Source organism: Anabrus simplex, chromosome 1 (genome assembly GCF_040414725.1).
Source record: "Anabrus simplex isolate iqAnaSimp1 chromosome 1, ASM4041472v1, whole genome shotgun sequence".
NCBI classification, from domain to species: domain Eukaryota; kingdom Metazoa; phylum Arthropoda; class Insecta; order Orthoptera; family Tettigoniidae; genus Anabrus; species Anabrus simplex.
In genome coordinates, this window is record NC_090265.1 from 870,353,068 (window position 1) to 870,366,523 (window position 13,456).

General features: G+C 38.5%; 2 protein-coding genes across 3 annotated transcripts in view; one reads left to right on the forward strand and one right to left on the reverse strand.

Annotated features, from left to right (window-relative positions):
* The window catches only part of LOC136857322 (SET domain-containing protein SmydA-8), a 143,659-nt gene that overhangs the window by 77,001 nt on the left and 53,202 nt on the right, over positions 1-13,456 (reverse strand). The gene's annotated exons all lie outside the window — the stretch shown is intronic.
* Coq3 (ubiquinone biosynthesis protein COQ3, mitochondrial) overlaps positions 1-13,456 on the forward strand; it is a 39,638-nt gene that overhangs the window by 4,267 nt on the left and 21,915 nt on the right. The window lies entirely within an intron of this gene.

Genomic DNA, 13,456 nt, shown 5'->3' on the forward strand with positions numbered 1-13,456 from the left:
GATAGTGGGTTCGAGCCCCACTGTCGGCAGCCCTGAAGATGGTTTTCCGTGGTTTCCCATTTTCACACCAGGCAAATGCTGGGGCTGTACCTTAATTAAGGCCACGGCCGCTTCCTTCCACTTCCTAGGCCTTTCCTATCCCATCGTCGCCAAAAGACCTATCTGTGTCGGTGTGACGTAAAACAAATAACAACAACAAAAAAATTCAAGGAGTGTTCTTTATGAAATTGTGTCAGGCTGCTTAGATTATCAGAAATTGTGCTCACGCAATCCTAAACAAACGACATGCATGTTCACAAGGGGGATTCTTTTGCTTCATGAGAGCGTGCGACCTCACACGGCGAATTGAACCCGAGCCCTTATCACTTTATTTGGTTGGGGACAATTTGATCATCCTCTGTATAGTCGTGACCTGGTGTCTAGTGACTACCACATGTCGTGCACTAGAAAAAAGCATTTAGGAGGTCAGTGCCACGACGATGATAATGATCTAAAAACCGCACGTCAGATATCTATGAGGATGGAATTCAGAAGCTGGTTTCATGATACAATTGTTTTAATATGCTTGGAACTTATGTTGAGAAGTAGTTTAAGGTAACAGGGCGAGTTGGACATGTGGTTAGGGGCGCACAGCTGTGAGCTTTCATCCGGGGGATAGTGGGTTCGAGCATCACTGTTGGCAGTCCTGAAGATGGTTTTCTGTGGTTTCCCATTTTCACATGAGGCAAATGTTGGGGCTGTACCTTAATTACGGCCCGGCTGATTCCTTCCCACTCCTAGACCTTTCCTATCCCATCATCGCCATAAGACCTATCTGTGTCGCTTTAAGGTACAGGCTTATATGTAAAAAAGAATTGTTAAAAAAATTAAATTACTTTGTTTTTTATATCAAAATGGTACTTACTTAAAAAACATGCCTTGTAGTTTTTAAAAGAACCTCATGCAGAACCTCAGAGCCTCCGAAAACTAAAAATAGCTTGTGAGACATAAAATCAGTAGCATTATGATTGATCCAGGTAAAACGTTCCCATTTAGGTGTTCTTACAGACCTAAATATTAATTTTATATTGGATAAAACTAGTAGAAAACCGCCCGGTGGGTATGATCATTGCGGTGTCAAGTCCAAATGGTCTGTCGCTGTGGTTAGCCGGTTCAAGTCCTGTTGGTAGAAAAAATGTCACCATCAGAATGTTGACTAGCTGGGTAGGAGAGGTGGTGGTATACAATTTCTGGCAATGTTTCCTCCTGCTTGTTAAAAGTAGGGCAGTGGGTAAGCTACTGTGACCAGCATAGTGAACAAATTATTGTTGTCAAGATAGGTGTATATGCCTATTACTTTAGCCAATTATGAAGAAATTGAAAGAGTACAGTACTGTATATGAAGAAGGAGAAGATTTAATACAACATGTAAAAGGAGATGAGAATCTGCAATGGGAGATTGTAATGCAGTGGTAGACGAATACATCCACGGTGTCCCCTGTCTGTCATAAGAGGCGACTAAAAGGGGCAACCAAGGGATGATTGTACTAGAACCATGAAACTACTTGCGATTAGTACCAGCACGCGTGGAACACCATGGGTCGCTTTTACTTGCGCATAGTACCACTATGTTAGGTACCAAATAGGTTTGTGATTAGTAGCTCGCAGAAGCACCGTGCGGTCAGCCCTCCACTTAGAGTGCACTTGTCGGCTTTTACAGTATCTGTGATTAGTACCACTATATGAGTAACACCATGGTTCTGGCTTGCCTATGATTAGTACCCACTGTCGGCAGCCCTGAAGTTGGTTTTCCGTGGTTTTGCATTTTTACACCAGGCAAATGCTGGGGTTGTACCTTAACTAAGGCCACACCCACTTCCTTCCAACTCCTAGGCCTTTCCTATCCCATCGTCGCCATAAGACCTGTCTGTGTCGGAAGGACGTAAAGCCACTAGCAAAAAAAAAAAAAAAAAAAAAAAAACGTATGAGAGGGAATGGGTGATGTTGTATGTGGTGGTGTTGTTTGAGTCTTCAGTCCATAGAGTGGTTTGATGCAGATCTCCATACCATCATGTCCTGTGCTAACCATTTAATTTCTGTGTAATTCGTACATCTACTCTAATCTGTTTTTCATATTCATACCTTCATCAGCCCTTGCCCTTTTTACTGCCTGTCTTTCCCTCAAATACCAGCTGAACAAGACCTGAGAGACTTACGATGTGGCCTATCATTCCATCTCTTCTTCTGAATAAATTTTGCCACATCGTTCTCCTCTCGGCAGTTTGGTTTAGTATCTCTTCATTTGTGATTTGATCTACCCATCTCACCTTCAGCATTCTTCTGTAATACCACATTTCAAAAGCTTCTATTCTCTTTCTTTCTGAGCCCGTTATCATCCATGTTTCACTTCCATGCAATGCCCTGCTCCAGCCGAAAGTCTTCAAAAACGTCTTTCCCATTCCTATATCAATTTTCGAAGTGAGCAAATTTCTTTTCTTAAGAAAGCCCTTCCTTGCTTATGCTAGTCTGCATTTTATGCCCTTACTTCTGCCATCGTTAGTTATTCTACTACCCAGGTAACAATATTAATCTACTTCCTTTAACCTTTCAAGTGGTACATTTCTTTTTTTTTTTTTTTTTTTGCTAGTTGCTTTACGTCGCGCTGACACAGATAGGTCTTATGGCGACGATGGGACAGGGAAGGGTTAGGAGTGGGAAGGAAGCGGCCATGGCCTTAATTAAGGTACAGCCCCAGCATTTGCCTGGTATGAAAATTGGAAACCACGGAAAACCATCTTCAGGGCTGCCGACAGTGGGGTTCGAACCTACTATCTCCCAAATACTGGATACTGACCACACTTAGCCGACTGCAGCTATCGAGCTCGGTACATTTCTTTTGAGTAGCTAGTAACACTGTGGCACATTTTCCATAAGGTACTGGGAAGTAACATATAGAGCGATACTCTTGTGTAGTATAGAATTTTTATCAGATTCAAAAAGTACAGAATATGTATCAAGCTGTCAAAAACGATCATAGTACGAAGGGCAAGGCGTTTGGCTCACTGAGGAAAGTAACAGGAACTTACGGTGAGATACTTTTAATTGGTCAGATATTTTCATAAGGTTTAAAAAAACAAAGTCTCACTTTCAAGCAGTGGCGGTGAGCTCTCAGGAGCACATGAGCATGTGAGCACCCAGTTTTAATACATCTTTACGCATTCATGGATAATTTGAAACATTCCTTTCTTTTGACCTGGTTTTGATCCGTTACACCGATAGTTGTTCGTTTTGACCAACAGTGCAGTGAGCACACTGCATAATGCGCTATTGTGCTGAAGACTATATGCATTCGCAAAGCAGATGACGTCATGGTTTATGCACTGATATTCCCATTAGCGAGGAGCACGGTAAGGTATGTGCCTTGCCATCCAGAGCCACCCTCAAACCAGTCGCAGTATTACAGTTGACCACAAGGGTCCGCCACCTCCCCTATTATGGTTAGCCACAGCCTCCCAGGAGCTACTGTTGTATTACATTACTGGCAGATTTCGCTAGTAATTCTGAATAGGCATTTTCTAGCTCGTTGTGAACAGGTGTTTGTAATCGCAGGAAGAAGTTTGCTTTATCTTGGGACTGGAAAATCTTTTCAAGTGAAATTTATTTGAGTGTTATGTTTTGTTTCTCTTTTTGTATGATTTGTAACCATGGTATTCTTTGTGTAAGAGGAAATGAATTCAGTTCAGGTAATTTTCTTTTCTTTCTTCTCTCTTAATCTGCTTACCTTCCAGGGTTGGGTTTTCCCTCGGACGCAGTGAGGGATCCGACCTCTACCGCCTCAAGGACAGTGTCCTGGAGCTTCAGACTCTGGGTCGAGGGATACAACGGGGAGGATGACCAGTACCTCGCCCAGGCGGCCTCACCTCTATGCTGAACAAGGGCCTTGCGGGGGTATGGGAAGATTGGATGGGATAGACAAGAAAGAGGGAAGGAAGCTGCTGTGTCCTTAAGTTAGGTACCATCCCGGCATTTGCTTGGAGGAGAAGTGAGAAACCACGGAAAACCACTTCCAGGATGGCTGAGGTGGGAATCGAATCCACCTCTACTCAGTTGACCTCCCGAGGCTGAGTGGACCCCGTTCCAGCCCTCGTACCACTTTTCAAATTTCGTGGCAGAGCCGGGAATCGAACTCGGGCCTCCGGGGGTGGCAGCTAATCACACTAACCACTACACCACAGAGGCGGACTCAGGTAATTTTAACCAGCAAAATATTAATCTCAGCATAAGTTAGAAATTAAAAGGCTTGGACCGGACAGACCAGATTTGATTATCGAAAAAGTTACAAAAATTGGCAAACGCGAGTATAGGCGTAAGTTTAAGGGAGAAGTGTACGAAACACACAAGTGGCTCTGTGGATGTAGATCTAGGAATGCGCTTTTTTGTTTGCGCTGTTTATTGTTCAACAAAGAAAGAAGTGTATGGAATTCAGCTGGGTGCACAGACCTTGCTCATTTGAGTGAAAAAATAAATAAACATGAAAATTCTCATGCACACAAAAACACGAGTATTGAATTCCGTATGCTAGTGTTGTCTATAATTTCCAAGACGAGAATAATTAACATGTGATATAGTAGAACCCTGATTAACCGAGATAATGTGGAGACTATTGGAGTCAATTCGGAAACAGTTATTTTTAAAAAATGGATCAGTAAATGTGGTACACATTATTTCTATGCTTCTCGTCATACCTAGGTGAACTTTGTGCTATTTAAAAACGAAGAATAGTGCTCGCATCCTTCAATGTTTGCAGTGCAGTAAAGTTATTACGAATTTTACTTTTTTTGTACACTAACACAGCTGGCCCCGTAGTGTAGGAGTAGTGTGTCTGCTTCTTACCCGGATGCACCGGGTTCGATTCCCAACCAGGTAAGGGATTTTTGCCTGGATTTGAGGGCTGATTCAAGGTCCACTCAGCCTACGTGATTACAACTGAGGAGCTATCTGACGGTAAGATGGCGGCCCTGGTCTAGAAAGCCAAGAATAACAGTCGAGAGTATTCATTGTGCTGACCACACGACACCTCATTATGCGGTAGGCCATGGGATTTGGTTTTGTTCTACACTAACACCCAGGTAAAATTTATTCTCGGTTACAGGGGATCTATCATATTTCATTTCATAGTCCTTTTACCCTGCAGGGTTGGTTTTTCCCTCGGACTCAGTGAGGGATCCCACCTCTACTGCCTCAAGGTTAGTGTCCTGGAGCTTGAGACTTTGGGTCAGGGATACAACTGTGGAGGAGGACCAGTACCTCGCCCAGGCGGCCTCACCTGCGATACTGAACAGTGGCCTTGTGAGGGGATGGGAAGACGGGAAGGGATAGACAAGGGAGAGGGAAGGAAGCGGCCGTGGCCTTAAGTTAGGTATCATCCCAGCATTTGCTTGGAGGAGAAGTGGGAAACCACGGAAAACCACTTCCAGGTTGGCTGAGAAGGGAATCGAACCCCCCCTCTACTCAGTTGACCTTCCAAGGCTGAGTGAACCCAGTTCCAGCCCTTATGCCACTTTTCAAATTTCGTGGCAGAGCCGGGAATCGCACCCGGGTCTCCAGGGGTGGCAGATAATCACACTAACCACTACACCGTAGAGGTGGACTCTATCATATTATTTGTGAAAAAGGAACCGTACAAGGAACTTTTAGTGAAGCGATTTATGTACCTATGTTACTTTTTTGCTGATCTGAGACATGAACAAAAATGTGTTGTGAATCCCCTAAAAATTTTGTCATGAGCCGCCACTGCTTTCAAGCTATTAAAATATTACAGTGCCAAGGGCAAGGAAAAAGAATCTGGCTCAGTGAGGAAAGCAATGGGAAACCTACAATAACATAAGAGACTCATCTGCAGACACATAGCTTTCGGGTGTGTACAGAGTTCGGAATCTGCTATTCACGTGGTCTAGAATGGGTTCAATTTGTAGAGTTTCTTCGGACACATGTTGCTTCATCGTATGCTTCGTTATCGACAGAGTGTAAGAATTTGAGAACGAGATGAAATCTTCTTTCAGAGAACAGCTCCAAAAATATTGGAATCTCGGATATCTATATACGAGAAAAGTAGTTCTTGTTGTCAGGTAGCCGATGAATGCCTTTCAAGAGAAAGAATTCAAGTAAAGTCATAATTTCATCTTTATTTGTGTCAGTCCACTGATTCACTCTCGAATATAGTTTCAAGGTTGATGTGCTTTCTAAAAACTGTTGAGTATACCGTTTGGTTTCCCTACTTATTAGTTCCGCTAATTCAGGAGTGAAAAACGATTGAAAATATTCTAGTGGATTATTTACGTCTTCAGTTTGTACGTTTAGTCCAGGTTGTGCCGTAAATGTAAATCTCGGCTGTTCAGATCCTATCCTACCCTTGTCCATACACTATCAGATGACACATCACTCTCTGAATAGTCACAGTGTAATAAATCAAACCGTTCTTTTTCTCGCAGACGTTTTCGAGTCCGCTTGCACCTGCCATAATGCACTATCTACCTCTCTCAGCAGCCTGGCAGCCGGTCACATGGTTTTAGGAGAGTGCTGCTGTAGGCAAAGTCGAAACTAACATACATGCACACACAAAAAAGATCTTGGATCCTACGACGGAATAAGTCATCATACCAATCGCTGAAGGACATTTACAATGTGATGACAAAATATTCCGTCATTACCGCTTGAAAGGTTAAGATTTCGTTTCCTAATCTAATGTTTCCTGCATCGCCAGACTTCATTTGACAGCACTCCATTACTTTTGTTTCGGATTTGTTTATTTTCATCTTGTACTCCTCAACCGAGACTGTCCATACCATTCAGCAATTTCTCCAGATCTTACGTGTCTATAAACTACAGACATAGAATATGTTTTTTCTGGAGGATCTACTTAGTCAAAAGCAACACACATGTAGTATAATCAGCAGACATATAGTACATGTGTGTAATCCGCATACCATTAACCATTGTTAAAAAATCCTTCCGAGTGTGAAAAAAAAAGCTTATTTATTAATGCCTTTCTGTACATGGCAGGGCTCAGGCTTTGAAGCCTGCTATTGTGCCAAACCATATACGGTAATTATACACCTGCATAACCAGAACATATTGAGCACTATAGTTCCTGTATTTAGAAGTAAAAGTAAATTTAATATAATTTAAAATTAATGTAAAACATAATTTAATTGTAATTTAAATCATCATAAAAACTAATTTTAAAATTATTAAATGAATAGGGCCTATACAGTATTTTCACTGTGATTAAAAACTGAATCCTGAAAAATTTAAACTCTAATGTTATTAATCTTACATTTACATAATATTATTTTAGTACTCTTTTTTGGGGGACACTTCTTAGTTTCATTAATCTCAGTGTAGGTTCAACTACCAGCACTTTCTTCTGAATAGCTTCGGGTTATTTATGTCTCTAATTTCAGCTGGGATATAATTCCAGAAATGTATAGTCCCCCATACAAATGCGTTGTTGTATATACTGCTGTGATGAGTGGCGATTAGATATATTATATGTTTCATTTATATCTACTTGTACATTTTAAACACTGTTTGGGTAGATAATAATTACCTGTTACGGTAGATAGTAGTAGTAGGTATTTATAAAGACGTAAATACAGTATTTATGTAATATGATGAATAAAATAAAAACATATGAGCTTAAATCCTTGGTAGTTGATACTTGGGATTTATTATTATTATTATTATTATTATTATTATTATTATTATTATTATTATTATTATTATTATATATTTATTTATTACAAATCATACAATTTTATGGATGGTCTAGTGAAAAAGGCAAAACCCATATAGATTAGCTGCTTCACAGGCCACTAAAGTTAAATTCACAATAATTAAATTATTCACATATTTACACTTGTACAGTAATTCATTCAATCGAAAACACTTGCACTCCTTTTCACTCCTGTTCATGCACACACCGTTCCTCTGAAAAGGAGTGAGTAAAGTAAATAATTAAATATAATAAAAAACATTTTTTTATTTATATGCTTGTGTCGTTTCATTATTGTAAATTAAAAAGTGTATCCTATGCATGATGTTTTCGTGAAAACTAAAATTTTTAATATATAATTCATTGTCACTTCATGTCTTGTAAGAGCAAAGATGATGGACAGTTGATTTGATATATGATTTCCCATCAGTATAGTGCCCCCCTCTCCTTTTTTTAAAAAATATCTACATCTCCCTTGATCATGAGATGATCAGATTTCAGAGCTGTGATGTGTAGGGTATTGCTGTGCTGAAGATTTTCATTCCAGAGTTAATAAAAATGTGTTGAACGTCTGCTGTACTTGTGTAAAGTTTTGTTAAAAAGATGATAATGTCAACATCTTCTCAGGCAAATATCCCTTTCTTGTTGGCATATTTGGTTACATCTACTTATGAATGTTTTATTCCCTTTGATATAATGTCGCTACATTTAGAATATTATTTGTCCAGTCATTTACGGGCACCGACCTCAGTGTCAGAGGGTGTAATATTTAAATGTGGCACCTCCAAGTCATTGCTCCCAGCACATTAAGGAACTCCTGTGAGACAAAATTCAGACGCTCCAGCATTTTCAGTATTTTCAGAGATCTTAAAAATCTAATCATTTTTTTAGTAGTTTCCTTCTATCATTTCTCTGCATATATATATATATTTTTTCATTCTGCGTTAGAACATACTCCTCTTAGAAATTACTTAAAGTACGATAAGGTACTTCTGGAGTTTACTTCGGAATCACCCCGGCTCATTTCAGGTTCTGGTTGTGGTTTTAAAGCTACATGCCCTTTCTGACACCACATCATTTTTTCAGGTGAATATTCCAATGCAAGTTTTTCTGGGATTCGAACCTCAGCCGATTGGGCAGAAGGCCAGCAGCTTCTCCACTGCACTAACCATGCCCCGAAAGCACAATATGGTATGCCTCCTTCAAATACACCCTTGAACAACAAAATTTGATACTGAAGAAAGCTTATTCTTGTGCATCACCTTCAACAGCTATTGTCAGCATTAAAACTATACGTACTGTATTTCAGTGTATAATTGAGATATTGTCCAGCTTTTTCCCAAGTTGTGTTGGGCTTCTTGAGGATCATGTGGTGATGTAAATACTAACCTTATGGAGATACAGTATGATGTCTTTTAAGGGAGAAGATTTTAGTTCAGAATGATCATGCAGTTATTTAACCCTTAAACCAAAACATCTCCAACCTTAATAATACGTCATTAACAGGGAATGGATTTCTGTGTAAATACATATCTATTTAGAAAACTAAAATTAATTATATTTCATATTATCTTTACGACTCATGACGTGTGTGGAGTTGAATAATGCTGTTTTTATTTTCCATATTTTCAGTTTGAGGATTAAAGATATGGTATTATAAATTAACTGAAAAGCTCAGATTTGTGGACATTATTGGGAAATATAATTTTAAACCATCATTTTGGAAATTAGACTTGCTGATTATTATTTCTTGAATATATGCAGAGAAAAGGAAGTTGAATTTATGATGGACATACTCTCTTGTTGGACAGCAAGATGCAGAGATGTAATGTTAGAAATGTTACTATAATATTGGAAAACAGGATGATGTACTATTCACAAAGTCCAAAGGCCTGTATGGAGCTATCTGTCAAATAAGAATAAATCAGAGATACTTGAACATGTTCCTTCATTTAGGGTCTGTACTACGACTGTCAGGTAAACAGCCAGATACGTAGGCTGCAGTTTTGCAAATTAGAAGTTAAATATTTTCTTGCGTACTACCAACAAATTTTAATGACGGTACTGTAATGCGGAAGATGTAGTAACATTTTTATTGGGTTAGTAATAAGGTTACTGAAAATATAGTGAAATTTAGCACGGTGGTATATGTGTTCTCGTTTGTTTAGCTCTATTCCTTTTGAAATTGTATTACTAGAATCCATTATCAGGCTCTTATTAAGCTATAATGTGCAAGTTCAGATCAAAAACAGAATTAGGACTGAAATCTACACATACGAAGAAAAGTTAAAATTAATTAACTATATAACGAAATTGAAACTGTTATAGAAAATAAAAAAGACTTAAAATGTAATCTGGACGCAAAAGTTAAGATTCAGGTTATGTATCTTTCTTTGTCTAGTACTATTTGCGAGGATGCGCGTTACGGCGAAAGTAAGGTTAAGGTTTATATTCGTAATTAATGCCACTGATGCAGCGTAGGATCATTAATTTTATTATTAATTCAATTTATTGTTTGCTCATTGAATAAGTAGTTGGTTTCTTTCTTTTCAATACAATGTGGGAATAGTAACTGGCAAGCATTTATCTCACTTTAGTGTAAATACTTAGTAGCAAGTTGTTATGAAGTCAACATCCTCATTCGACGGACGAATCGCCATGAACAACGTTGTATACCTTTACTCCATATGTGCGTCGTGGATAGATTTGGAATAGAACGCTTTTGACACGCATTCTAATAATTAGGAAATGTGTACTATCACCTCTAGTACCCTACCGACTAACATTTAGAAGGTTAAAAAAAATGTTAGACTATTGGGACTCGAACCCACAAAAAACTGCATAGCATGTTGCCCTAACGACCACGGCTACCCATGAAGCTTGCTGTTGACTTGCTTGTGTGCAACTCATATAGTCAGTAGCAACAACTTGCTAGCTTGGGAAATTTTTAAGAATTCTGTGATAGCTGAACAGGAAACATGACATACTTTATAAATATTTACATAGATTACATTCAATCAGTCAATATTCTAAAGGCTAATGCCTTGTCGGTGCAACCACTCATTTCTTTCATTGGCTGTTCATTTCAGTTCTATGTAATTGACACAACCTAACCTCTTCTTGATGTCATCCAAATACTTCACCCTAGGTCTTCCTCTCCCTTTCTTTCCCAGCAATTTCCCTTCAAGTATGTTAGTGATGAAAGTATTGTGTCTGATGACATGTCCGGTAAATTTTAATTTCCTGTTTTCCATTTCGTTTAAAAATCTTCTCTCTTCTATAACTTCCCTTAAGGCTTCCAGGTTGGTTTTTCTTTCCATCCAGCTCATTCTGGTCATTTTCCGCCATATCCACATATCAGCAGCTTCAAGTCAATTTCTTTCTAATTCACCCAGAGTCCAACTCTCACTTCCATACTGAAGTGTACTCCATACAAATGATTTTGCAAAGGATTTTCTGACATCTGTATTCATGTATGTGCTGGTTAAAATGTTTTTCTTGCTCATAAATGCCTGTTTTGCCAATGCAATTCTTCTCTTTATTTCCAGGAAGCACCTATTATTCTCTGTTATCATACTACCAAAATAACAGAATTGTTTCACCTGATCAATTCTGACGTCATCAATTTTTATATTGGTTTTAATTTCTTCCATATTTTTTCGTACTGCCATTACTTTCGTTTTCTGTTTGTTTATTTTTTATTTCCATAGTTTAAGAAGACTTTCGGCATTCTATTCATTTCTTTTTCTGAATCTGCAATTAATATGATATCATCTGCAAATCTGATACAATGTATCCTTTCACCATTGACTTTTATTCCCTTTGTCTTCTCCTTCATGATCTGAATAGCTTCCTCAATTAACATATTAAATAAATACGGTGATAGGGGACAACCTTGTCTAACTCCTTTGCTAATATTGGCCTTTTCTTCTACCTGATTGATGCTATTTTTGTGCTTTGGTTCAGATACAGTTGATTAATCATTCTTCTGTCCTTCCAGTCCAGTCCTATTTTCCTCATAGTTCTAACCAGTAGTTCCCAGTTCACATTGTCAAAAGCTTTTTCTAAGTCAATGAAGGTAAGACAAGTCGTTCTATTCATTTCCATCCTTCTCTCCAATAACATGGCGTAAGGCCAGAATTGCTTCTCTTGTTCCTCTGCCTTCTCTACATCCAAATTGGTCTTCTCCAACATACTTATCTACTTTTCCTTTTATTCTGTTCTTAACTATGTTAATGAGTATCGTGGAGGCATGTGTTAATATTGATAGTGTTCTATAATTGGTGCAGTCAACTGCCCTTCCTATTTTAGGTATGGTAATGGTTCTGCATTGTGTGAAGTCTTCTGGCACGATTCCTCTTTCGTAGCATTCATTTATTACTCTGAATAATTGGTCTTTCATGTTGATACCTAAATTTTTCAGTAATTCTGCTGGGATATCATCTACACCGGTTGCTTTTCCTTCTTTCAGACTGAAGGGCATGTTCAAATTCACATCTCATGATTGGAGGACCTTGCATTTCTCTTCCACACTCATTGATGTCTTCAATTAGCTTATTGTCATTCTTGAAGTCCTTATCATCGTACAGTTCTTCTATGTATTCTTTCCATCGAGCACATCTTATCGTTGTCTATCAGTAACATTCCTTCTTTGTTTTTTACTACTGCAGATTTGGTTCTATTTTTGTACTGGAGGGCACTGATTTTCTTATAAACTTGATCCTGTTTTCCCTTTCTTATATCTTCTTCTATCTCTTCAGCAATGTTTTTGGTCCATTTCTCTTTTTCTTCTCTGCATTTGGTTGTGATCTGATTTTTAATCCTTTTGTAGTCATCTACATTGTTTTCCTTCCTGAGTTTATTCCTTTCTTGAATTAGGTGTAGTATTTCTTCTGTCATCCAAGGTTTTCTGGGCTCCAATTTCCTTTTTCCTAAAGCTCATTTGTTGCTTCAATTATCCTTATCTTGATGTTATTCCACTGCATTGGCTCATCATTTCCATTATCTACTTCATTAGTTCGTTCTTCAAAAGCCGCCTTTGTTGCTGCTTCCTTCAGTCCTTCTAGTCTCCACTTCTTTTTGATAGATCTTTTGGTTCTTTTAAATCTAATGTTGCACTTTGCTAACACAAGTGTATGGTCACTATCCTATCTATATCAGGACCTGGGTAGCTGTGGCATGATTTTATCTGATTCCTGTATCTTTGCTTCATTAGTATATAATCTAACTGAAATTGTCTTTTGTCTGGCACCTCCCACATGTACCTTCTTCTAAGAGGAACTTCAAATAATGTGTTTGTAATAACCATATCATTTTGACTGCAGAAATCTACCAAAGTTTCACCTCTTTCATTTGTTTCCCCCAGACCAAAATTTCCTACTGTCTTATTGCCTGTATGGGATCCCACTATTGCATTAAAATCGCCCATTATTGCGACATATTTTTCTTTAGTTAGTTTTAATAGTTCTTCAATATCTTCATACCTAGTCTCCACTTCTTCCAAGTCATGAGCCGATGTTGGGAAATATGTCTGAATTATTACTAAGTCCACAGGTGCACTATTAATTTTTACCATCAACTGGTCGCTGACATGGTAGATACTGCAAACATTATTTGACCATTTTCCTGTTATTATAACTGCCACTCCATGCTTTCCTCTTTTCTCTCCACCGCTATAAATTTTATTACTCTAAACTCATCACT